This window comes from Peromyscus maniculatus, chromosome 11 (genome assembly GCF_049852395.1).
Source record: "Peromyscus maniculatus bairdii isolate BWxNUB_F1_BW_parent chromosome 11, HU_Pman_BW_mat_3.1, whole genome shotgun sequence".
Lineage (NCBI taxonomy): Eukaryota > Metazoa > Chordata > Mammalia > Rodentia > Cricetidae > Peromyscus > Peromyscus maniculatus.
In genome coordinates this window covers 61,696,948-61,722,800 of record NC_134862.1, presented here as the reverse complement: position 1 = coordinate 61,722,800, position 25,853 = coordinate 61,696,948, and the positions used below count along the sequence as shown (strand labels likewise).

General features: G+C 42.8%; 1 protein-coding gene and 1 long non-coding RNA gene across 3 annotated transcripts in view; one reads left to right on the top strand and one right to left on the bottom strand.

The window, feature by feature from the left end:
• Rgl1 (ral guanine nucleotide dissociation stimulator like 1) overlaps positions 1-25,853 on the top strand; it is a 255,966-nt gene that overhangs the window by 41,499 nt on the left and 188,614 nt on the right. The window lies entirely within an intron of this gene.
• Positions 11,076-15,203, bottom strand: LOC121821297 (uncharacterized). The gene is made up of 2 exons (XR_013043332.1): positions 15,085-15,203; positions 11,076-11,185 (listed from the first exon to the last, which is right to left on the bottom strand). It is a non-coding gene; the product is annotated as an uncharacterized LOC121821297 (long non-coding RNA).

The window sequence follows — 25,853 nt, the reverse complement described above, 5'->3', positions numbered from 1 at the left end:
AATCCTTGACCTTTCCAGGTAGTAGCTTTTGTGATAGTAGCTGGATTCCATTACGTTTTCCGGCGGCGGCTTGCAGCAATGCCCAGGTTTTTCTGTTGTTTAAATTTTATGCGGGTCCTGGGCATCAAACTGGCTCGCACTTCACTGAGCAGCCCTATTCGCAGCCTCATTTCTCATCTTTTTATTGTTGCACTCCGGCCTGCTCCTGCAGTCATTCAGCTCAGGATGCAGCCATGTACACCCGTTGCTTGGTTCCTCTTTGAGAAGGAGTCAGTGAGTGAGTGCTGAGTGCTCAGTGCCTCTCCGCAGCTTTCCTGCCACCCTCTCACATTAATAATACTTTATTATTTTCTTTCCTATATAATAAACACGCTACTTTACGCAAATAACTTAAGAATATTTAGTAAATGCCGCCAAATGTATTTTAAATACTAACAGCAAATTATTGACCCATCGGATGCCTCATCTGTCCAAATGTCTAGTGCTTTTGGCATGTGCTGCCAGTACAGAGATCGTATGTCCTAGTTTGCCCGTGACGGTCCCAGGCTTCACCCGTTGCGTGGCATTATTATAACCGTGGTACCCACTTCACTCTCCAAGGCTCAGATGGAACACTGATTATTCTCAGAGTGGACGTGGGCAGTTCCTCCACTGTAGTTCAGGCCGTTTCTCTTATTAGTGCTTTGCCAATTCTGTACTTCTGTGTGAGACCTCACTTTGTAAAAAACCTGTTGAATTCCCTGCTCAGTTCCCACCTCAACTTCCCGCTCACCACCACAGTTCTCCTTGTTAAGTGGCAGAGCCAAGCTTCAAACAGGAGTCTGCCCGGCTCTAGAGACCTTTTCCCTTGTGCCAAATCACCTGGTTTTAATTTGACCCATCATTTGATTCCATGAAGATCTTTTAGATTCTGATTCTATCATCCAAAATGTTTACTATTTTTTTTTTAACATTATGCTGCCTATATATATTCAACATTGGACAAACTGCTACAGCATGCCAGGCCCCATTCCAGGGAATGGAGCAGCGGACCAGCTCTTAAGGCCTTTCTGCTAGAGAGCTGACATTTTAAAAGCTTGTTTTATGTCTCAAACCAAACAAGCAGCACTCCAGAACAGGGACACTGTGATGGCTATTCCTGGTTGTCAACTTGACTACATTTGGAATTAAAAAACAAAAACAAAAGCAAAAAAAAACACAAAATCCAAACAGTTGGGCACACCCATGGGGGTTTTAGTTAACTGGATGATTTGAGGTAAGAAGATCCCGCCCTAATTCTGAACCATACCTTCTCGTAGTAGCCAATACAGAAGAAGAAAGAAGCTCTTGCTCTTTGCCTACTCACCCTCACTCTCCCTGGCAAGCTCATCTATCCTGCTGTTGAGGCCTTCCTTTGCTGGCATTAGAGCCTACTTCTTTAGGATTCTGACATAGACTGAAGACCAGCCGAGACATCTGCCTCCTGGATTGAACAACTACTGGATTCTTGCACTTACTGCCTTTGTTAGACTAGCTGGACTACAGACTATAAGCCACTCCAATAATATATATATATATATATATCCATATATATATATATGCCGCATGTATATAGATTTAGTAGAATAAATGTTTGTATTCTGTTCCTCTAGAAACCCCTGACTAATACAGCTTTCCAGAAGGTTCATCTAAAGTCCTGTCATTAGATACTGTCCTCTGGATTAATAATGACTAAAAAGTAGTATCAGTTATCATTTAACAGGTAATGAATCTATATTATCACAGAACGTGAATTTTTCCTCATTCAAAGAAAAAACTACTTTCAAAAATTTCCTTATGAAACCCTCCATGCCTGGATCTGGAGAGATGCTCAGCAGTTAGATCATTCCCTGCTCCTCTGGGGACAGAGTCGGGTTCCCAGAACCTGTGTCTGGCAGTTCACAGGCTCTTGTAGTTCCAGCTCCTCACGTCTTCTGGCCTCTCTGGGCACCTGTACACGGGTGTCCCTCACACAGGTGTCCCTCACACAGGTGACCTACACACTGGTGGCCCTCACACCGGTGTCCCTCACACAGGTGACCCGCACACAGGTGGCCCTCACACTGGTGGCCCTCACACTGGTGGCCCTCACACAGGTGGCCCTCACACAGGTAGCCTGCATACAGGTGGCCCTCACAGGTGACCCGCACACAGGTGGCCCTCACACAGGTGGCCCTCACACAGGTGACCCTCACACAGGTGGCCCTCACACAGGTGGCCCTCACACAGGTGGCCCACACACACATACACATCAATAAAAACAATCACTCTGTAGGCCTCACTTCCTGGGTTTAGTCTGCCATGGAAGAAGGAGATTGTCTGCTTGAACTTACTCATCTTCCGTGAGTTAGCAGTGGTTCCTGGCGGCTCCACAGTGCACTGTGTGCTCACATATGGCAGTTACCTAGTTTGGGGCTATCGTGGTCCAGTTAGTTACAGAACAACAAGCTTCCTCTAGGTTTTGTTTCTGTTTCTTTTTGAGGTAGGGTCTCATGTGGCACAGGCTAGCCTCATTTTACCCAATAGTTCAGTATGGACTTGAACTCCCCCAGATCCTGCTGTCTCGGCCTCTCTAATGCTTGGATGAAAGGCAGGCCGCACCATGGCTGACTGTTGTGCTGACTGTTTTGCAAATGACGCTTTTCCTTCATTCCGCTGGATCTTCCTTCATTTGCCAAGAATCCTTGAAGACCTAGTTTCCTTCCTTCCTTTTTATGTTCTTTATAAATACATTATTATTACGTTGACCAGGACACAGGATGTAAGCTTTGCTGTTGTTTTTTTGTCATTATTTCAGGGTCTGATTATATCGCCCAGCCTGCCCTTGAAGCCCCCAAATTCAGGAGTTGTAGGTATGCACTACCATTCTAGCTGTGCTAGATTCTTTAGAGAAACTGGGTCCCGTCTTCAAAGTCATGCTCAGCTCTGGCTTCGGTCGCCTCTCTGACTATATGGACTATATGGAGTTCTTTGTTTAAGACTGGAAACATTTACTAGTTGCTGTTTTTTCTTTATACAGCTGTGTGCAAAACACTGCTGTAATCATGTCAGTGTTGTGTCAGCATGAGAGAGGTAAGTGGGGAAGTCAAGGTCACGTGGGTGTGGTGGTACAGAGCTGGGGCTCGGACCAGTTCAAGAATGATGTGAGGGTGGGTGGGTGGGGAACAGGGTGCCCCGAGAATGGACATTGGACAGGGTCTTGGTAAAATGGCCTTCTAAAGTTTTTCTCATGTGATGAAATTAATCTCCCATATATAATTCCCCATGTCACTGAGAATTCAAGGTCTTAATTTGCAGTGTTATTTTACTTCATAACGACGAAGCTCTTAGAACAAACAAGTTTTGATGCGGCGGGGTGGGCGGTGGGGTAGGTAGGTGATAACAATTTGAGGCAAACTGTGTACTTGCTTTCTTGTAAAATATCCACAGTGCCTATGTATTTGAATTTCCTCATAACAATGGAACAAAGACTGTATGTGGCAGTGTGTGTCTTCCAAGACTGTGTCTGACTGTGTGTGTGTAACCTCAAACGACTGTGTGTGGCCTCAACGACTGTGTGTGGCTGTGTGTCGACTGTGAAACAGTGAGGCCTCACGTGCTCTCTGTGCAACAGATCTGCTCACCAAACCCTGGAGTCTCCTTTGAATCAGTCTCTCTCTGTGTTTTCATGTTCCTTTCTGACAGCATGCTTTACCCAGTGAGTTTACTTGGATTGGTCTCTGTCAGTATTACTTCCCCCCAAGAACTCAGTTCCTGTTGATTGATCAGCAACACGAATAGATTGTGTTTTTATTTCCAGTGTGATAAGAAGTAGTGAGTGAGAGAAGTTCACATCTCTTCTGTTTACTGCTGCGATGTAGGTTTGAGCGGCGGCAATGGGGTGGAGCCACATGAGGTAAATACGTGGACTGGTCGGTGAAGGAGCAGCTCTATATCTGTTGATTTCTTCCATATCCCTTGTGTTTTGGTTGTTGTTGTTGAGCTGGGGAGCAAATATATACAGACTTGTACACGCACACGCACACACACACACTGGATAGAAGTATGAGAGTCTCTGAAGTGTTACCACTGGAAAGGAACATGGACTTCCTAAGCTTTCAGAGAAGCTTCGTTAGCTTTGTGAAGATGCAGTTCCACGCCAGCTGTCATGAGTAGGACAGTAATAGGAAAAATTGTTTGAAGGGTGGGGCCCAGGCCGTTTGTCACTGTCAGGTGCATTGGGAGCCCCCAGTAGCTCCAGAGGCTGGTGAGGCTGGGCATTGCTATTTTGATACTGCCTGCCTTTAAGTGGGGAGACCAGGAGCTCTGACCCCAAAGGACAAAGCTCTGTGTGCAGATGTGAGCACGTCTCAGAGATGGAAGGCCAAACCTACCAAGTCTGCTGCTGGCCTCTTCTGCAGATGCCCATGGCAAGGGAGCGAGAACCTTACTTTCCCCTGTAAGCCGAGGTGTGTGTGTGTGTGTGTGTGTGTGTGTGTGTGTGTGTGTGTGTGTGTCTTTCTGTACTTAAAACTTCATCTCAAGTAATTGGAGTACTATCAGTTGGATTAATGTAAAGAACTCCTTTTACTTTTCTCTTAAAATATTTCAAGGTTCAACTTTGTAGTAATGAAAGGTTCTTAAGCTTATTATAATATGGGCAAGAAAAGCAATGGCCTGCTTATGACTCAGGCCAGCAGTGCCATCTACAGGCAACAACCTCAAATTACAACTAAGAACCAGCATGTGTGTGAAAAGTACTCCTTCCTCACTCATTTACAACTTGGGGCTTATATAATCAGAAGGGGTTCTTATTTCTCCAAACATAGCAATCACTGTGGTCTTCTGTAAGGCCTTTCAGTGTATAATTTTTAAAACATAGTAACATTGAAAATTGCTAAAATGTGTAAAAAATTTTTTTTGTATTGTCAGCTATTATTTCTGGTAAAAGCTGGGCTTATTGTTTAAATGGTATAAATCTTTAACACAAATAGGGTAAGCAGATGTAGAAAAGTCAACTCATGGCAAGAATGTGATCAGCTAATAAGTTACCTTGTCCACACATATTGTGTGGTGCTACAGTAATAGTCTGACAATTTGTGTACCACTTCAAACATTTCATCCAGCAGTCAACAAACTTGAATTGATCCAGTTGGAAAGATTAATTAGTATGTGTGAAATCTTTGAACATAAGTGTGAATTATATTTTAAAACCTTAACAATTTCAAAAATATCAAACCAATTTCTATTTTACCTTTGGCCCTACCAACACACATTGGTTTGGATTTAGCATGAAGCATCCACTAACTAATCTTTTACATTTGTTCTGATTTTCTGTGTATGAGTGTCTGGCTGTATCTAAGTGTGTGTACTGTGTATGTGCTTAGTGCCTGAGGAGACCCAAGGAGGCCACTGGATCCCCAGAACTGCAGTTATAGATGGTTGTGGGTGCTGGGAACTGCACTCTGGTCCTCTACAAGAGTAGCAAGCACTTTTGACTGCTTATCTATCTTTCCGGCCATTACACTAGTCTCATTTTTGATAATTCTCAGCCTCACATTGGAGCTTCTAAAAGGTGTCATAGTTGTTATCTGTCTGTCAAGCCAAGCCAGTGTTTTCAGGAGCCACAATTCTTTATGGCATCAGTTCTCTGTGCAGCCTTCTTTTCCAGTTGTAAAAGTCATGTAGCATATTTATGCTTGGAATTCAGGTTGCAGTCCTTCTCTGGAGACTCGGCCCTGGAAAGTGTCACTTCAAACAAGCTGCAGTACAATTTTCAGGTATTACATTTGTTAGTGAAGAGTTTTTCCTTTTGAAGGGCTCTCCTGAGGCTCACCTCATTTTCATTTCTGTCTGTGGTACCTTCATCAGGGAATTTTCGGTCACTTTGTTTTGTCTGCTAAAATAACCAGTAACCCCATTATCAGGAAATTTGGGCTTTCCTGTTTCTCTCTTCCTGTGGTGTTTGGTTTCCTAGGTGTCTGCTGACCAGGCCCATTCCTCCAGTGCTGTGCAGAGTCCCTAACACGTTCAGATAGTCATCATCACTGCCCAGAAAGCTTGGAGAAAAGTTTAGATTTTGCCTGTTGGCTAAGGTGGCTAAGCCACGAACCTCCTCTGATTACACAGGTCCCTGGGTGAACTCCCCTGGTCTGTAGCCCTGGCTTCTCTGCGCTTTAGAGGTGCATATCCAACTGTCTGCTTTCTGTTTTTAATGTCTTTACCCTGATGGCAGCTCAAGCATGCCCTGACAAGGAGGACATCCTTGGTGTCATGACCCTTACCACGTCTCTTCCAAAGGCTTGCCCATCTTAGCTATTGGCATCACTGACTACCCATTTGCTCAGTCAAAAGCCTTGGACAGTCTTCAGCTTCTCCCTTCCTCAAGGTCAACATCAACTGATCAGCCCTGGCCATTGTACTTACTTTTAGCTCTTACTGAGGCAACCGAGTCACTTCTCAACTGGTTTTTCCCCCCTGCATTTGCCCTGTCCACATTTGTGTTACCTGCTGTCTCATTACCTTGTTTTCAAAACCGTAGTTAACATCTGACATTATTCATGCCTTGGTTGTGTCTGGATTCCCTCTGCAAGGCAGATCTCTATAGTAAGCCCCATAGGTCAGAAGCTTTGTTTCACAGTTACTGAAGCTCTGGGCCATTTTATATGAATGCAGGAAGGGAGGGAGGGAGGGAGAGGGGAAGAAAGGGAGGGAGAAATGAATCTAGCCCTTTTGTTGCTGTTTTATTTTGTGTTTTGAGACCTGGTCTTGCTATGCGGCTCAGGTTGGTCTCAGATTCAATGATCTATCTCAGCCTCCAAAGTGCCGGGATTACAGGCATGTGCCACCACACCTGGCTGCTGGCAAAACAAAACAAAACAAGCCTTTAGTGTTTTTCTTGAGGATCAGTTGTATAGTGTTGGAAGACAACTATTTAATAATGTGCTCTTCAGAATGATTCTGGGTATAATAATCTTCAAAACATGGAATCATTTGAAACTCTTGTATCTTGTACCCTGAGATGGTTCAGAGGGCTTTTCTGCAGAAAATCCTCTTCATTTGCCTTGAGTTGTTCTTCCATCAAAGGTCACCTTCAATGAAGAGGAAATTGATACCAGGCTTGATTAACAGATCTTAAAACTAGAAACTTTAAATGCGTTCCTAATGATCTTGAAATTCTATACTTAAAAAAAATCAATGACTGCTAAGAAATAGAAAGGCATCCATTTGCTTGCAAATTTCATGATGTCATTGTTTTCTACTGCTGAGTGCAAATAAACCACATTTTCCCAGACCCAGAAAGACCAACATGGTATGTACACACTTATAATAGATATTAGATGTAAAGCAAAGACAACCATGCTACAATCCACAGCCCCACAAAGAGGACCCTACGAGGGATGCATGAATTTCCCTGGGAAGGGGAAATAGATGACATCTCCTGGGTAAACTGGGAGTAGGGGAGGTGGAGGAAAGGGGATGGGGGAAGGGAACATGAGGGATTGGGTTGGTTGAGTTGGGGACAAGATGGAGGAGCAGAGTAATGAAAAAGATATCTTGATAGAGGGGGGCATTTTGGAGTTAGGGAGAAACCTGGTGCCAGGGGAACTCTCAGGAATCCACAAGGGTGACCCCAGTTAAGACTCCTAGCAATAGTGGAGAGGGTGCCTGAACTGATCTTCTCCTGTAATCAGATTGGTGACTACCCTAATTGTCATCATAGAGCCTTCATCCAGTAACTGATGGAAGCAGATGCAGAGATCCACAACCAAGCACTGGGATGAGCTTCCGGAGTCCAGTTGACAAGAGAGAGGAGGGATTGTATGAGCTGGGGTGGGGTGGGGGTGGGCTCAAGATCATGATGCGGGAACCCACAGAGATAGCTGACCTGAGCTAGTGGGAGCTCATGGACTCCGGACCAACAGCTAGGGAGCCTTCATGGGACGGAGCTAGGCCCTCTGCATGTGGATGACAGTTGTGTAGCTCGGTCTGTTTGTGGTTTCCTAGCAGTAGGATCAGGACCTGACCCTGGAGCATGAGCTGGCTTTTTGGAACCTGTTCCCCATGCAGGGATGCCTCTCCCAGCCTTTTTGGAACCTATTCCCCATGCAGGAGGAGGAGCTTGGTCCTGCTCAATGTGATATGAACCGCTTTGTTGACTCCCATGGGAGGTCTGCCCCTTTCTGAATGGAGGAGGAGTGGATGGGGGGACAGATGGGAGGTGGGGGAAGGGAATGGGAAGAGAGGAGAGAGGGGAAACTGTGGTTGGTATGTAAAATAAATGAAAAAAATTAATTAAAAAAAGGAAATAGCTAAATGAGGGACCAATAGAGAAAAGAATTCATTTGTCATGCTGTATCTAGTCTGCTGAAAAAGTTCCTTTTTGTACCACAAGAACTGGATCTCAGTTCTGGTTCTGCCATGTGTCCTTGAGCATGTCAGTTCTGGAATTCAGACATCTCTGTTGGAGGGTTAGGATGGCCCCTTCGGTGGTTATTGGGAAATAATTTTTTTTAAGGATAATGCACATTATAAGTGTAGTGTGCTACCCTGGCTGTGGTTGTCCCAGCACACTGGCATGGGGATCCAGGGACCATTCTCCTGCTGTTTTCTACTTTGAGGTCCCCCAACTCCAGAGGCTACAGAAAGGCCCAGATCTGAACTTAGGGATTTCTAAAACAAGTCTAAGTAATTTTAGGTCATTTCTCTGGGATTTTTTTTCTTTCTTCTCTTGATTGTTTATGTGTAGCTGAGGATAATAATAGTAAAAATAATAACAACACTTTTTCTGGCACCATCTATGAGGCTTTATGCTTTTACTATAACTTTGCAGGTATCCCCTAAGGTCTTAGAGATGAGGGCTTGCATGTCTTTAGAAGCAGAGAGTCAGAGCCTGAGGAAACAGCAAATCCCGAGAACAGCACCTTGGCAAACCCTTGTTCCTCGAGGTTTCTTCAACTTCCTTCTAAAACTGGGCTGTGGATGCATGTTGATACCTCCAGGGGTGCCTAAGGGGAACAGCTGGACAGCACCGTTAGCTTTTGCTCTTAAAACACAAGATAGAAAACGAACCTGGGGTCATATTATTGCATGCACTTCAATGATCCCCTTTCCAGCTATCAGAAGGCATATTTTTTCAGTATTCTGCAGAAAAGTAAATTTTTAAAAATTCTTTTTTTTTTTCTTCGAGACAGGATTTCTCTTTGTAGCCCTGGCTGTCCTGGAACTAGCTCTGTAGCCCAGGCTGGCCTTGAACTCACAGAGCTTTGCCTGCCTCTGCCTCCTGAGTGCTGGGATTAAAGGTGTGTGTCACTATCGGCTGGCTAATTTTTAAAAATTCTGAGCAGACTGTTTTGCTTTAGGAATATTGGAGGAGCAGTTACCTCGTTTTACAGAGGTGGTCAGCTTCCCAAAGGCTGTTCCCCGGGTGCTGCAGTGCAGAACTTAGAGAGCAATGGAGACACATTGACTAAAGAGCCTCCAGACATTCTTTCCTCCATCTTTTGTCTTTTAAAGGCAAAATTAATACATAATTAAAATTATATAAAAATCCATCTCTAAAAATCCGCTACTCAATAAAAATGAGAGTTGAACCAGTTACAAGTATTTCTTTCTGCAAATTATAGATTTGGATTAAACTTCCAAATCCCAAATAGATGTTAAAATTAAGTCTTTCTTCCTCAGCTCAAGTAAATACTCCTTAAGGTCAGGGGAGTGGCTTTATTTAGTTTGCTTTGCTTTGTTGAGATAATCTCACTGTGTAGCCCATATTAGTTTCAACTTCCTGGAAGGCTTCTGCCCCAGCCTCCCAAGGGTGGCATTTACAGGTGTACACTTCCTACCACACTGGGTAGGCCTTACTGAAACGGAGGCGCGGTCAGGGATAGTAGGGAAACTGAGGAGAGGGTGGAAGAGGCGTGTTGTTTCCGTGCATTTGTATCTTTCCATTTCCTCTTCCTGGGGTGCATTTTCATCTCGAGTCCTCTGGTAAACTCATACTCATTTTCCCAGCACCCACTCCGAACCTTGTTTTCCGAGATGACTCTCCTCACATCTCCAGCTAGACAGTCATTCCTTCTTCCTCCCCTCTGCTGCTGTATAACCATCGCTCTTGTCAAATCTGGTACTGGACTAATTGGCTCACATTCCTGTGTCTCTCTCTCTCTCTCTTTTTAATTTCCACTGACACAGGGCAGGAATTTAAAGCTTGTTGAATGGACAAATAAAAGGGTGAATGGCGGTTCCTAGTCACTGTCCAACATCTTGTAACATAGATGCTGCTTTATGTTACAGAGCAGAGATGTGGTTTCTGGCCCTGTCCTTCTCCTGGGCTGAAGTGGGTGTGGTCTTCAGGAGCTCTTCTGCAGACAGGGGGATGGCTGGGCTGATTATTCAACAAGTATTTGTTGTGTGTTTCTAGCATTAAAGTTCTGTGGGAGAAACTACAGGGGGTGAGGTACAGTGTGTCGCTTGGGGGGGGCTCACTAGTTAGGTTTAAAGGCATGCTTCTTGTATACATCATTTAAAGGGAGATCAACTGCTGAATTATAAGACTTGACACTGTGAACAACACAGAAGTCATAAAAGCTGGAAAGCCCTGTTTAGTTAAAGCAGTTGGAAAAGCTGCTTAGGGGCCCCACAAGTTAATTTGAGCTCAGCAGTGTTGACTGAAGGAAGGGCCTAGGAGGTGGCAAACCGTAGGCCAGGCGGTACTTGAATGGTTGACTGTGTGGGCATTGGTTTATAGAAGAGCGTTTGCTTTGGAAACCTGAGTCCTTTTATGCACTATGCTCAGGTTTTAGAGACCCCTAGAACCTCTGGGTTACTAACAAAGTGCTTTATCTACCAGTATGGGGCAGTTCTCAGGGACAGTTCTCCAGGGAGAAGGTTCAGCTTTGAAAGGTAGATCTTGAAATCATGCTATCTATGACTTGTAATTTCAATCAAGAATAGGTAACATTGATAATCATTTGCCTTTTCCTGAGGTCTTAAAGGACGAGTGAAGGAAGAATTGAGAGACAGGAGTATTGGAAAGAGGGAGAGGAATTGGGCTGAGACTTGAAAAGCAAAATAACACACCTGTCTCCTTACAACCTGATCTTCCCTGTATCATGTCCACGGGTCCTCTTCAGTGGTTATGAAGGGATCATCTAAGCAATGAAGCCTACAATTTAGGGGCAGACACTGCCTATTGAGAGAAATGAAATACTGATTAAAATGAATGACATTTCTCATTGTTGTCCCAACGAGAATACACTGAATTAAAAAGTAGAAAATTCTGCAGACTTGATTGAGAGGCTTATCTTGTTACTGTTTATTTTAATCAGTTAACAGTCACTTTTTGCAAATTATTCTAGGTGTCCTTTGGAAGTAGGAGAGTTGTCTCACTCAAAAATCTGTGTTTGATCATAAAAATGAAATATAATGAACTTGACTTGGTAATTTGCCATAGATGTGTGTGTGTGTGTGTGTGTGTGTTTGTGTAAAACTAACAAATGCATAACCAATGTTAATCTAGGAATGTTGACTTAGAAGTCAAGTATTAGGAAAAATATGTGGGGCTGGAGAGATGGCTTAGTGGTTAAGAACACTGACTACTCTTCCAGAGGACCCAGGTTCGATTCCCAGCACTCACATGGCAACTCACAACTGTCTGTAACTCCAGTTCCAGGGCTTCTGACACCCTCACACAGACATACATGCAGGCAAAAATCAATGCATATAAAATTAAAATAAATTATTAAAAAAAGAAAAATATTTAAGCTCCATAAATTACTGATTGGATCATTATACACTGTGTATATATACATTGAAATATGTTGTGCATTATAAATATGTATCATTATATCAATTAAAAATAAAATAAAATTTAGAAAAAAGATTAAACATCAAGAACTATGTCAGTGAATGTTCAAAATGTGTTTTTTCTGTTGTAATCTGACTTCACTTATCAAATCTAATAAATTTACATATATGTAAAATGTTAGAATATCTTAATATGATAAAATTATTATATGTAATACCCTTTTTTATTTGCAATGATTTCAAATCTTTTTTATTTGCAATGATTTCAAATTAAAATATAATTACATTATTTCCTCCCTTTCCTCCCTCCACCTACTCCATGTCCCCCTACCTCACTCTCTATCAAATTCATAGCCTCTTTTTCTTTAATTACTTTATTACTGCATATATATGTACATACATGTCATACACACACACATATATATATACAGTGCATATATATGCATAAATATGTAAATATAATCTGATGAGTCTGTTTAGTGTTGTTTGCGTGTATATAATTTCAGGACAGGCATGATTTTGGATAACCAGTTAGTGGCTCATCCCTGGTCAAGCAATTCTCCCTCACCCAGCCGTAATTAATTGTCTGTAGCTCTTTGTCTGGGGTTGGGACCCTGTGAGATTTCCCTGTCCTGAGTTAGCATGTCTGTTGGCACTGGCGGCTTCAAGTCTTTAAGTTTAGGCAGCCATATTGTTGAGGTATCACGGTGTAGCCTCCCTGTCATTTCTAGGAGACACACTCTCTCCCCAGACTTCCTCATCTTCTATGATGTCCCTGGCCTTAGGTGTGTGGGATTGTGCTGTAGATGGATCAGGTCCAGCTTGGCACTCCGCCATCACTGGTCCTCAGCATTTTGACCAGGTGTGGTTTTCTATGATGGTCTGCTGCTGCTGGAAGCTTCTTTGATGAGGGAGGGGTGAGAGCTATACAACACCTTCCTCTTCTGTGTTGGATTGACAGGTGTATAAGTTACTTTTTTGTTTTTGTGATAAAAGAGTTTATTTTAGCTCAGGCTTTCAGGGGAGGCATGGCAGTGGGCAGCCAAAACAGGAAGCTGAGAGATCACATCTCAGCTGCACGTGGGAAGCAGAGTCAGCAGGAAGTGCGACATTACCCCTCAAACCTCGCTCCTAACGACAAACTTCCTTTAGCAAAGCTGCACCGTCTAATGAGTGCACCCTCCCCAAACAGCATCACCACTGAGGACCACATGTTCACAGTCATGAGCCTATGGGGAAGATTCCTCATTCAAACCATAACAGCAGAATTCCATTCTTTCTAAGTCTGAACAATGTTCCATTATGTTTATGAACAACATTTTATTTATCCATTTATCCACCAGCTGACACTTAAGTTGATCCATATCTAGGCTGTTGTGAATAGCACTGCAATAAGCGTGAGTCCAGATGTCTCTTCAAAGTACTAATTTAATTTCCTTTGTGTATGTAAATGGCAGTGCAATTGCTGGACCATGTGGTGATTCGGTTTCTATTTCTTGAGGCACCTCCATGTGTTTTCCATAATGGCTATACTAATTTGCATTCGTACCAGCAATGTAGGAGAGTTCCCTTTCTCCGATCCTTGCCAGATTTTGTTATGTTTTCTGTTTCTGATAATGTCCATTCTAACTAGTGTGAGTTAATTTGTGGTTCATTATGGTTTTCATTTGTATTTCCCTGTCATTATTGAACATTTTCTCCCAGGTACTTGTTGGCTGTTTGCATATCTTCTTTAAAAAAAGAAATGTCTATTCAATCATTTAGCAGTTTTGTTTTGAGCAGGGCGCTTTTGAGACAGGGTTTCTCTGTGGAGCCTTGGCTGTTCTGGAAATCACTCTGTAGACCAAGCTGGCCTTGAACTCACAGAGATCCACCTGCCTGTGCTGGGATTAAAGGCATGGGCCACCACTGGCCGGCTCCATTTGCCAGTTTTTAATTTTTTTTCTGTCTAGTTGTTACATTCCTTCTTTATTCTGTGTTAATTCCTTGGTCAGATGAATTTGCAGATGCTCTCTGGCCATCTCTTCCCTCTGCTGATTGTTGCCTTTATTATACAAAAGCTTTGCAGTCTGACATAATCCCATTTGCCAAATTTTGCTTTTGTTGACTAGACTAATATCCTGAAACATTTCCCTTATGTTTCTTCTAGGACTTTCACAGTTTCAGATCTTATATTTGAGTCTTTCCATTTTGAATTGACTTTTTGTGTGTGTGATGAGCAATAGGAATATAGTTTCATCCTTCATGTCCAGTTTTCCCAGCACCATTCTATACAGATTGTACTTTTCCCAGTGTATGTTCTTGCTGCCTTCGCTGAAAGTCATTGGCTGTAGATGTGTGGACTTGTATTTTCCACTGGTCTGTGCAGCAGTTATCATGTTAATACCATGCTGTTTTGGTTAGTATAGTTTGGTAATATATCTTAGCAGTACTTGAGCTATAGCTGGAGATATTATAATGCCCTCAGCTTTATTTCTTTTGCTTAGCATTGCTTTGGCTATTAGAAACTTTTTTTGGTTTATACAATTTTGGTTCATGCAAAGAATGTCATTGGTATTTTGATAGGAATTTCATTGACTATTGATTAAGTTGTGTAATTTAGATATTTAAAAACTACTGATGCTTCTGATTCATGAACATAGGATGTTCTTTCATTTTGTGTGTTTTAAGGATCATTTGCTTCCTCAATTCAGCTTCCCACAGATGTTTGTATTTTTGTTGTATTTTGAAGTTACCGTGAATGGAGTTGATATTTTTTGTCTCATTTTTAAGAATCAGTTTTATCATTGATAGATAAAAACGATATAATTTTAAGATTTATGTTTTGTATTTATGTCTATGTGAGTGTATTAACATATTCACGTATGTGTGGGTACTTGAGAAGGTCAGAGAAGGGGCTGAATCCCCTGGATCTGGGGTGATTGGGAGGTGCCTGACAAGGGTGCTGGGAACTGAATCAGCAGGTGCTGTGAGCCACGGACCCATCTCTCTAGCCCTAATCTTAGTTTTGAATGTTGATCATATATGCTTTATCAATCCTAACAGGGTTATTCCTCCCACCCAGGCTTTAGGTTTTTCCTTTTTCCTCTATAAAATTGTGTTGTATGCAAATAGAGATAATTTGGTGCCTTTATTTTCTATTCAAATTTTATTTTATTTGTAAAATAGAAACCAATAACAGGGAAACTCAGAGGGCTCTGTGTGTTTGCGTGAATGTATGGTGTGTGTATGTGTGTGTGTGTGTGTGTGTGTGTGTGTGTGTGTGTGTGTAGATGCACTCACTTCTGTATCCCTGTGTGGAGACCAGATGTTAACCTTGGCTGTTTCCCTCTGTTCTTCACTTCACTTTTTGAGACAAGGTTTCTCACTGACCCAGGCTAGGATTCACCAAAATCACCCAGATTGGCTGACCAGCAGGCCCCAGGACGCTCTTGCCACTGGGGTTTACGGGTGTGTGGCACCACATCCAGCTTTTCTGTGGGTGTTGGGGATCTGAGTTCGTATCTCCTGGTCAGAAGAAAATGTTGGAGACAGGAGCAAAGTGTGCCAGGAGGCCTCAGCGAAGCGAGAGTCCCAGACTGTGTGCCGTTTGCCTGTTCCTGAGCTCTCCGGGCTGGGGGAGAGCCGCCTGGAAGATGCCACTGTGGAAGCTGAGAATTATTTGATGTACACGTTTTTGGTTTTGCCTCATTTTAAAACAGATCTTCTTTCTCCCTCTCCTTTCTTAAGTTTGAACAGTCCGACATGCCGAGGTGTCATTCTGTGTCATAGAATTTCTGCCACAAGTGGGTTCTGGTAGAAGGGACACGGAGGTGAGCATGCCTTTTCTGTTCTAGCCTAAGAGTGGACAGTTGAGACAGAATGCACAGAGGAGCAGCCTTCCTCCTCACCAGGGCACTCTGGGATACCCAGCCTGGTTCTGACAGCATGCAGCATTGTGCTGGAGTGGAGTATGCAGTTTGAATTAGAATTGAGAGAGGATCTAGAAATTGGGTTTGTCCACAACTGCTCAGAATGCCCTTAATAATCACTGACCTTCCAGAGGTCTGTGGTTAAACCCCTTAGTTTACTCTAGTTCCAGGTTATCTTTATGTACCTTTTAAAGAATTTGAATCTTGGTCCAGCATCACATTTCACTAGTCTCTTGGAGGGCTCTTAAGGCGTGAGACACCATGGCTGCTTTCCTCAATGTTGTTTCATTAACTTCTCGTTTCCTTGGCAACCTTAGTTCTGCTTTTCTGAATGGATGTTGCTCTGGTCATCTGCCCAGAACACAGCTCTGGACGAGGGACTGCTGCAGAGAACTCAGTGTGAAAGTCCGGGAAGGGAAAGCTTACCCTTTATTTCAAAGCACACTGGCTGCATCCGTTCCGATAGGCAACCTCAGGTGGTAGCTGTGGACAAAGCTGCTTGATGGCGCAGATTCTCCGAGCCTGTGATTCCAGACTCAGAGTGAAAGACTAGCTTGAAGTTCTTGACACCTGCTCTTTACATGGCAACCTTGCTAACCATTTTTTCTTCTGATTCTACCTCTAGGCTAGAGTGAATTTTAAGGATTTTAGCTGAGATAATAGAGCAACTGGAAGTCTTGATGTTTGCCAACCCAAGTCAGAGCCCTTTCTTAAGATCTTTTTAACATAATCATTTGTCTTTTAGCTAGTCTGGAAATGGATTGTAGAATGTGGCCAGCAATTGACTTCTTGGAGTTGAATCTTGGAGTATTAGGTTTGTGATTGGAGTTTACCATCTGATTTCTACATATCCTGTGGACATCAAAACTCAGATTTGCAGATCTGGTTACTTTTGGGATTGTGGGGCTATTGTTTCTGACTGGATTGCATATTTAAATGTAAGGCTAGAGCTAAAGCTAGAAAAGCAGATGGATTTGGAAAGGGAGACTGACTTGCTTTGAGGTCATGTGTGAAGCCAAGAGATTGCTGGAGCAGCTCTATCAGGGTTTTCAGGAAAATAGCATTTCCACTTGTCAGCCTGCAGCCTGCCTGGAAATGTCGTACTTTCCCAACAGTCTTGGTATTTGAGCAGCTGTTTTCAAACACTCACAAAATGGAAAGCAAAGGGGTCCCTGAATCGCTAGCATCCATCCCCCCTCACCAAAGCTCTCGGGTGACTTGAGCAGAAAGAGCCGAAGCCGTGCAAGTGGAGGTGTGTGACACAGCACATGGGTGCGGGCTGCTAGTGCAGATGTGACGTCACGCTCTCGGCACCCGATCACTTCGAGAAGACTTCTCAGTGCCACAGCCTGCACACGAGAGTCCTCCAGAGGTCTGCACCTCTATCCCGCTTTCTATTCTCTTCTTTCCATTCACTGAGTCAGTGGACCGTCCGTGGGACCCCGTGAACACCTGAAACCTTCCAGTTGCATCAGTTAGCCCAGTGTCATCACTCGTGAGAACAGCTGTTTGCTCCTAAGGCCTTCTGAATGAGTCGCTCCAATGTTTCCATTTCTAATCTACAGAAAAGGTTCCGGAGAATTTATATGATTTGTATGAATTGTGAGAACAAATCATAGGATCATGAGGACGATAGACTTTTTTTTTCTGTCACCTGACAACTTTCAAGTAGTTGAAGTTCATGTAATGTATATAAAGATGCTTAAAACTATGGACACACCTGTTTGTTTTTTGCTCTTCTGGGGGCCCACCACCCAACTCCCAAATAAATCACACACAGAGGCTTATTCTTAATTATGAATGCTCGGCCTTAACTTGGCTTGTTTCTTGCCAGCTTTTCTTAAGTTAGCCTGTCTACCTTTTTCCTTGGGGCTTTTCCCGTTCTCTTACTTCTGTAACTCTTACTCTTACTTCATGGCTTGCTGTGTAGCTGAGTGGCTGGGTGGCTGGCCCCTGGAATCCTTCTCCTTCTCTGACTCCTTCTTTCTTCCTAGATTTCTCCTCTGTTTATCCTCTCTGCCTGCCAGCCCAACCGATCCTTTCTCCTGCCACACTATTGGCCGTTCAGCTCTTTAGTAGACCATCAGGTGTTTTACACAGGCACAGTAACACAGCTTCGCAGAGTTAAACAAATGTAACATAAACAAAAGTAATACACCTTAAAATAATACTCTACAACACACACCTGCTGTGGTGACTCACACCTTCAATCCCAGCACTCAAGAGGTAGATGCAGGTGGATCTCTATGAGTTCTAGGAGAGCTTTGCCTACATACTGAGTTCCAAGCCAAATAGGGCTACCTAATGTGGCCTTGTCTCAGAAAACAAACAAATAGCAAAAAACAAAACTGTGGGCAGACCTGGATTGTGTCAGTGACTTCTAACATTCTTTTAGCTAATGAACACCATGAAGCAGCCCATGTTGAGTATATTGAGTTCAAGTTTGATTTTATTAGAATAGTTTATTTTAGAGGTACAAGTTTCTAATGCTACCCATTTTCTAGTTAATTAGGAATACATTGAAATACTATTTAGCCAGACTTAAGAGGATTCTCTCTTCCTGTCCCCACTCTTCTGATGCATGCATGTGTGTGCCTATGGAGGCCAAAAGCTCACACTGGCTTCTCTTCCTCTATTTTTCTCCACCTTCCATCTGAGACAGGGATCACCACTCACTGACTGGCTAAACTGGCTGACAGGAAGCCCCTGGAACCCTCTTGTCCCTACCTCTCAGTGCTGGTGTTACAGGTGTGCATGGCCATGCATGCTTTTGTGACTGTTCTGGGGATCTAAACTCAGCTCCTTGTTCTTGTGCAGCGAGCACTTTACCCAGTGAGCCACCATCTCCCTAGCCCACCATCATCTCTTAAACATGATTCAATCACCAACCTCCGAAACTGCACTTGTCAAGGTCCCTACACCCCCATTGTAGGTGGAAATTTCTCTCCCTCCTGCCAGTTCCCAAATACCCAGCAGCTGCTCTTTAAATAATTGAATTGGAGGCCTAATATTACTTATAAATGCTTGGCCATTAGCTCAGGCTTATTATTAACTAGCTCTTACATCTTAAATTAACCCATTTCCATTAAACTATATCTTGCCACGTGGCTGTGACATTATTGGTCTGCTGGCATCTTGTTCCTTGGGTGGCTGGATCATGTCTGCCTGACTCTGCCTTTCTTCTTCCTGCATCTCTCTTAGATTTCCTGCCTGGATATATTCTGTATTGCCATAGGCCAAAACAGCTTCTTTATTAACCAATGGTAGCAACATATATTCACAGCATACAGAAAGACATCCCACAGCACTCTCCCTTTTCTGTCTAATCAAAAAGGAAGGTTTTAATTTTAACATAGTAAAATTACATATAATAAAACAGTTATCAAGCAAGAATTAACAGTTATAATATCTAGTCTATTTATATTTAGCAAAATTAAAGAATCTATCATCTATCTTTGTGAGTCTAAAGTTTTATATCTAATTTACCTTTTATCATAACTAAGGAAAACTGTAATTTTCTAGTCTTCAACTCCATCAAAGACCCCAGAAGGATATAATATTATCTGAGTAAACAGGAAGTGCTTTTTAAGCAACTTCCAAAATTCTAGAAATGACAGAGACAGCTGGCTGCCTGGACAGTCACCCAGAGTTCCCCTGTAATGTTGGGGCATCCATCTGCAGCCTACAGGCCCAGAGTCTCCGGCATAGCTTTCAGTGAAGCAGGAAATTTGAAGGACTGTTCCGCCTAATGGCAGAGTTCATCAGTCGCTTTTCTCTGTGTCCTGTGAAATTTCTGGCAGTTTCTGCAAAACAGGAACCTGAAGGACCAACCCACCTTGTTTTGGCAAAGTTCAGTGATCATTTTCCCATGGGTCCTGCATGCCCAGTTTATACAGTTTACTGTCAAGCAGTCCAGGCAAGAGCAGTTTCTTGCCCAAATGGTTTCCACATTGTAAGCAAACTCCATAAGGAGTTTCTTCAATGCCCATCATATTCTTTGAAGTAATTGGTGCTGCCAGGAGCAGACGTGTCTCACTGTCCAGAAAAGTCTGACTTCTTAAAACATTTTAAATGCCATATTCTGTAGGTCTTTGAAGTGTTGGAAGATTATATATCTAATTGAAATATATCTTTGTATACCTAGAAAACTTAACATGACCATAAATTAGAATATAATAGATTACTATTAATCTGTATTTCTTAGTGATGCATTACAATTTTAAATGAGTTGCATAGACATAATACCCTAAACAAGAGTAAAAATATAGAGTATAATAAAATTAACTTTAAATTTGTATCAATAAACCCAAATCCATACTAAATGTAAAATATTTTGACATTAACAATTGTTTTTTGGATCAAAGTAGATTCAATAATCTTAACTTTTTTTGCATCATTTCTGTATCATATCCCCTTTTTTCTTTAGAAAGAGATTGATTATGACCATTAACCATTTATAATCAATCCCCTTAAAATAAAAACAAACACTTATAAACAATATTTTGGGAATTTGGACATAGCTTTTTGTACTACTTCCTGCTGATTGGGGATGCTGGCAATCTTATGGGGATTCTGAGAAAATTTAGAATTATGGTCAAGTCTTGACTGTAGTGGTCTGTGAGGCTGCATCATCTTAGCCAGTTGCATTGAAGCTATTCTGGATGTTGAATCATCTGGGCCATGGCTGTCATTGGAAACTTTTCAGGAGGTCTTGCTTGATCAAACCATATTAGTCTGGAAGCCATTCACAGGTTCTCATCTTCTGTGGAAACAAAAGCAGAACCTCTTTTCCAAAGCAACATATCCTTAGACCCAAATTTTGAAGTCAAGATACTTTTAAAATATATATGTTGGTTTAACTTAGCAGCCCCCACAATCAAATGTCTCTCTGTAGTTAAAATTCCCAAAGACAGCACAATAATATACAGTAGTCAAATGTGGTTAAAAATTCTCATTCTTATCGCATAGGAACCATTAACTTTCTTTGCTCTTCACCTGGCTTTCTTCCAACCTCACTTACCATTTTCCCCTTCTGCCGTTTTCTCATTTCCTTGACTACGTTAGAGCCATAATCAGTATTTCCCAACTGTCTGAACCATGGAACACAGAAAATTAGGATCGTTTCCTCAGTTCCCCGCCCCCCCCTCGGGGAAGGGGGGGACGGGGACATAGTACTGTCCTAGATGCACAGGCAGGAAGTTAATTCATTACACATAGTCAGGGGGTGCCATAGAGCACTGTGGTAATGTTTTCATATGACCTCAGTTAAGGTTACCAGGCTCAACCCATAGACATGAGGGCTTTGGTCCAATTTCATGTCTGAAATTTCATGTGTATGTTGATAAGTCCAAAGTTTATGTCTCCAGTTTTGTCTTCTACTTGACTAGAAGGTAGTTAGTATTCTAGCTAACATCTTGTTTTAAATATCTAGCTTAGCATGTTTATAACCAAACCTTGCTTCTTATCATCAAAGCTATTTCACTCTGAGTCATCACTAGGCCCCACATGTAGTCATTCCTTGGACTTCGCTGCCTCACGTCCTACAGTCCTGCTGTGTGCATCTCTCAACTACATCTTGAATCTGCCCAGCCGTTCCTTTACTTCTACCACTGTGAGCTCACCCACATCGTCCTCTAGAGCTGGACTGCTTCACTAGCTTCCTGCCTGGCATCCTTGTTTCACTGTTGTCTTTGTGGCCGTTTGTGATGTCACTGTCTGTTCAGAGTCCATCAGTGGTGTCCCCTAGCTCCTGCAGGACAACAGCTAAAGACATCATCTGGCTGTTGTGACCTGTAGTACCATTTTCTGCCCAGTGTTCTTGCTGTTCCTGTTTTGTATTAAACTGCTCCCCAGAGCACTTTTCTGTGCCCAGAAGTGTCTTCTTTCTGCCTCCTCAGTCCTTACATCTTACTTTCATTTCTGCCAAGTGTGATTAGATGAGACCTCACCGAGGCCTTTCTTTACCAATCATTAACAACTGGAAAGTCTCTTCAGTTTTTTTGTGCCCATTCTGTTGCTGTTTTTCTGCATTATGCTGGTGATTTTTCTAGTATTTTATTTGAATTGATTATTTTTTATTGCCTCCCATTAGTGTGTAGGTCCCACATAGACAGTAACTTGGTCTGGCTTTGTCCATCACTATATGCCAAGTGTCTGGAACAACCCACCCAGTAAGAAGATGATGAATGAATATGTGAATGAGTGGTAAGCAATTTGAAATTCAGAATGTGATGAGTGGAATTTTAGTTATTTTAAATTATTGCACAAATTATCTCTTAAGTATATCTCATAACATCTTGAAATATTCAACGGAGCCATTAAAAACTCAAGTATCTCAGTAGTTACCCTGTCAAATCTTTCATTCAAAACTGTCATTGGTGTTGCATGCTGAGGACAAATTTGAATGTCTTTGGAAGCATGGTCTATAATGGAGTATGCAGAAATGCCAGACTGCAGACACCTCAGACCATTGCCTGCCTTCCTACCTCTCTTCTGTAGGGGAGGAGCGATGGTACCTGCTGGCTGCAGTTCTCCTGCGTCATCATCTCTCGGCTCAGTAAGACCAAGCTAGGAGAAGGCTGTAGTGGGGGATGGAGGCAGGAAGCAGCGAGGGACATCCTTCCTCTGCTTCTGTCAGCAGCAGAATCCATTGCTGTGTCTATGGCTCCCATGATTCACTGCAGGGGCAGTAGCTCAGGACTTACTGAATTCACCCAGTATGTTTCTCGAACAAGGGTTAATGTAACTTGTCCTAAATGATGCTTTAAAGTTAATTTTCAGCATCTCATTCTATTGGTCCAGACTGATTGAGCATCACTGAAATGAAATAGTCCTGCATCGGTGTCTATTTCAAAATTGCCCTAGGCCATGGATTTGGACGTAAATCCATCCTTCATTTGTCTGACTTCATTACAAAGTCCTTCAAGGAGTGTTGTGGGCAGCCTATCTTTCTATATAATAGTCTGTCCTTTTCTTTTTAGAAAATGCCTGGGTATGTAGTCCAAGCTGGTCTCAAATTTGTGATCCCCCAGCCTCCACCTTGGGGGTAGTAGGAGTTCAGGTGTGAATCACCATTCCTGGCTTTTTATTCAGAGTGGTGCAAATAATGGACTGTTCTATGAAATTTTTCTGGATTTTAGTATCTTGTTACCTGCCGAATTTACACAACCTGGTAGATTATTCTAGGTTCAGCTTCACTTTCCCTATTTGGGATCTGGCCTCTCCCCATATGGAACCACTATCCCCTCCTGACCTATCTCCTATGCTCCTCTTATCCTGGATTGAATAATTTAGCTTTTGCTTAGTTCTAATACACACTCTTTTGTAGCCCCTAGAACTGGCCCTCTGGCTGTTTTGGGTCTTGTTTACCTGCCTGTTCATCAACCTCTTCCTCATTCTCATCCTTTCCCCAAGACCTTCAGAGATGCTCAAATTTTAGCCCAAAGTCCAAGTTTTATCAGTTGTGGGCAGACTTCCTTGCAACTTAAGAGGTCTGCCTTCTTGATGTTCTTGGGAGGGTCAGCCTCCAAGTCTCTGGTGCTGTGACCTCCTGTTAGAACACGGAGTCCTGGATTTCACTGTTGTTCCAGTGGCTATCGTTATATACTGGATATGATGCTGTGTCTGCCAAGCTGAGCTTGCCCGTATCACACGGGGCTGTGCCAGTTCTTCCAGTGACTGTGGTCAGACAAATGCTGAATTCTAATTCCTCTTCTCACTCCTGTCTCCAGCCTGCTCAGACCTGAGCAAAGTAATGAACCAGCCATTTAAGTTACATGATAAACCACACTGTGCACTTAGCAACCCCAATTATTATGAGTGATTTTATGGGAAGAAAGAGCTGTAGGTCAGTGGGGGTGTCTGTTATTGACTTAGAACCATTGAGTGCAGCCCCTGAGGAAGGCGCTACAGTTAGGTTTCTACTTTGTAAGGCTAGTCAGAGAGCATCTGTATGCACACTAGCATAGCTCTCACACGAAGCCATGTCAAGGAAAGACAGAAAACAGATTTCAAGGCTCTTTGGCAACCAACTGGGGAAACAGAGACATGGGTTCATCAACTGTTACCCCTGATATTACACAAGGGTGGGGTAATAGAACCGGCCCTAGGTTTTAGTTTTTGGAGACTGCAAGTTCGCTAGGCCTGAGAGTTCCAGTGTTCTGACGAAGAGAGGTGTTTTCATTTCTCTGAAGCCTTAAAGGAATGTAGTATTAGAGCTGCCCTGACATCGACCTTGGTGGTCACCTGGTTATGAGTCTGAATCCTTGCTGTGGCTTGAATATGTCTCCCAAAGTTCATGTGCTGAAAATTTAATCTCCTGTGCAATAGTGTGGGGAGAGGGAGCCTAATAAGAGTAGATTAGGTCATTATGTCCTGCTCTCTTGAATGGACCAATGCCTTTATTACGGGAATGAGATCACCTGCTTCCTTGAGAATAGTTTGTCAAAAAAAAAAAAAAACAAGCAGCTTTGGCCCACTCTTTCTCTTGGCTACTGTGTGCTCACCTACCACTGCCTTCCATCATGGGATGACACAGCACAGAGGCCCTCACCAGATACATATGGCTCCTTAGTACTGGAATTCCAGAACCATGTCCTAAATACAGTTCAGTTGCTAAGTTGAATAACTAAATTAACTGTTGTGATATTTGTTGGAGAAACATAAAACAAACCCAACCCTCAGAGGTACTGCTGCTGAAGTCCCCTAGAGACTAGACTAGGTGTGTGCTACATTTCTTGACTTGTGTTTCAAGCCTGTATCGAGGTGGCGGAGAAGAGCATATGATCCTTCAGGAAAGGCTTGAAGTTCTGGTTGACTCATTTGCCACCTTTTCAATGGGTAGCATTGGGCGGAGCTGATATAGGAGTGACCTTCCCCTACACACTACCTTTAGTGATGCCAGGTGCTTATTCTCCGATTTTCCTATGTTTGTTTGCAACATGCCTTTATTTTGCAGAAAATGCCTTGTGCCGATTGTCTTTAGGATTCATAGTTATTTGTCTGATGGCCCAGGAATTCAGCCACACATTTAACCACAATGGCAGGATGGTTCCATTTTTGACTCAGCTTCAGTCTGTGTCCTCATCTGTGTGCTTTCACTCTGTCCTTCGTCCCTCAACGCTGTGACACCTGCCACGGAAGGGTCTGAGAACCACCGAGAACAAGGAAGAGACTTAAGCTTTGCCCTTCATTTGACTAAAGCAGGTTGGACTTTATAGATTCTGGTGTCCCAAAGTCATCTGCACATTGAATGAAAAATAAACAAGGCAGACATTCCTGGACTCTAGCAAACATTTAGTTTTGGAGACAATCATGGTTCTTTACTTGAACTCACCATAGCACATAGGTGATCCAGAACAACACTAATGCTGCAGATAAACTTTATAAAAAGGAGGTAGCAGAACTCTAATGAACATATATACCTTCTCGTACTTCAATTAGAAAGTATTTATTTATTTATTTTTATGTGTATGTGTGTGTGCCTGAGTGTTTGTGTGGCCACAAGGCCAGAAGATCGGGATGGATTGGATGGATCCAATTGGGTGGATCCCTTGGAATTGGAGCTCCAGACAGTTATGAGCCACTATGTGGGTGCAGGTAATTGAACCTGGGTCTCTGGAAGAGCAGCCAGCTCCCTTCCTCTTTTAAAAATGAAGATAATAAGATTTTATTTTCTCCCCTTGACCCATAGTAGCCTCTCTGTACTAGCAAATCGCTGGAAGGAACACTGGTCGGCACAACAGAAAGTCCTTGTCTCTCTTAAGGCAAGGGTATTTTTTCCCTTGACACAAGGTGTCACTCTGTAGCCTAGCTTGCCTCAGAACTCACCACGTAGCCCAGGCTGGTACCAACTTGGTGATCCTCCTGCCTTAGTCTCCCAAGTTCTGGGGTTACAGGCATGAGCCACCATACCCTGCGAAGTCAAGGTTTTAGATTCATATGGAAGATAGCTACATGGCTATCCAAGAGGTGGTCACACATGGAGAGCATGCTGGTGTGGACAGGCATGTCAAGACTGGGCTGACTGTCAAGGGTTCCAGATGAGTGTGGGTACCTTAGAGAATTGTTTCCATGAGAATAAGGTAAGAGAATTAATGATGGACCTTTGTGGTAGGTACTTTTCTGTGTCTTGTGTGGAGG